A 1,754-nucleotide genomic window follows, 5' to 3' on the forward strand; every position below is an offset into this window, starting at 1 on the left:
TTTTTCCTGGTGCTAGAAGTGTTTGTAGGCATTTTTGCTATCTGTTAAGTCTAATGTGCTAAGGATAGAGCTTAGGTCAGAGTGTCAGCTGGCAGAGCCTAGCTCGTCAGAGCTTGGAATTACGATGCTGTTTCTGCTTCTCACATGCCCTTCACAGTTTGTTTTTTGTCTGAGAAGCTGTTAGAAACATCAGCAAAATGCAGCGAGGCTGAGTGGTGCTGTTCCTTCTCCTGACATGCGGTAGGAGCTTTGCAGTCCCCAAAGCTGTCCTGCAGGTGAGAGGTGATCTGGCTTCTTCCAGGACAAAGGTAGCTGAAGGAAGAGGGACTCTTCCAGCCTCAACACCTTCACGGACCTTGATGATGTTGGTTCTTGTGCTGCTTTGTCCTTGTTCTCCTATAGCCCCCAGGCAAATCTAGCTGACAAAAACATAGACTTCAAAAGGGGTGGTGAAGATGTTATTTGATGAGGTATTAAATAAATACAATGCAAGGTTATATTTTTGTTTTATAATGCAAGAGAATGTGATCTTCCACGTGTCTCTGGCTTGGAAAGAAGCAAGTGCTGGAGTTCTTTTGCTGTGAAAGACATACATACAAATGAAAATACCATGAAAAATGACAGAATAAAGCAGCTCTCAGATTTCATAAATACGAAGGACAAAAGGTCATAAATCAGATTAAGCATTTATTATGTATCATCTCAGTAAGTTGTAAGGTTTTTGTCCTTTAAGTAACCGTTAAAGGACAAGCACTTCTGTCAGCTGAAGTGCTTGTGCTGAGGGAAGGGAATGGATCTCAGATCCGCTGCCAGCAGTGACAATGTGTAGGAACGTGGCCCAACTTGATCAGTTGTAGGGAGGGCAGATCGCATGCTGGTTGACTTGTGTATGTAGGTCAGATGAAATATTACAGATAAATGCCCAGGGCACATCCGTTCATTGGACGAATTCCTACAGAGCAGTTTCTCAAAGCAGAAAGCAAATTGTAGAGGTGGTTTTAATGTCACTCTTCTGAGCTGGTGGCAGTAGTATTCCAGTTAGCTCCATAATAAATCTGTAGGACCACAGAAGGGGGAGATTGGTAGTACCTGCTATTATCTGCTGTTTACTGAACAAGCATCCAGTCCTGCTAATTTTTAGCCTTTATTTATGTTGGTAATCAACCACTTTCACACCATCACAAGCATTTACGTGAATATTCAATTCTGTGTAAAAGTTTTGAGTGAAATACTGGCCTGTGATGGAAGAGAAGGGTAAAATGCCACTTAGCTGCCTAAGGATGCCCATCATTACCTACCTCAGATTCCATCTACGATATTTAATGGTAAAACTATGGGCTGCAACTCCAGAGCTGTATGGCTTTTGTATTTTACTATTTTGTCATTGATGCTTTGATCATAAAGTAGGAGCAATCTAAGAGATACCTCATTACTACATGGGGCTGCAAAAAGCTTTCTCGTGTTACTTTGGTGGAGCTGTTCATGGTATAACTGATCAAAAGTGGCCATCGAATTGGTGTTCATGATCCAATATTGTGTATAGAAGAAAGTATTGTCAACATCTTTCACTTGAAAGAAAAAAACAAATGTCTTTGCCTTCAAAATCTTTTTTTTGAAGTAGTCTTGAGAAGCTTAATGACCATGAAAGCGTGTATGATGTGTTACAATTTTCTGTCACTTCTAAATTAAAAAAAAAAAAGTCTTAGAGTTGTGAACAATTTTGCATTTCAGAGTGATAATCTTTTCAGCACCAC

The sequence above is a fragment of the Buceros rhinoceros genome, unplaced genomic scaffold, assembly GCF_000710305.1.
Source record: "Buceros rhinoceros silvestris isolate BGI_N320 unplaced genomic scaffold, ASM71030v1 scaffold9633, whole genome shotgun sequence".
Classification (NCBI taxonomy): domain Eukaryota; kingdom Metazoa; phylum Chordata; class Aves; order Bucerotiformes; family Bucerotidae; genus Buceros; species Buceros rhinoceros.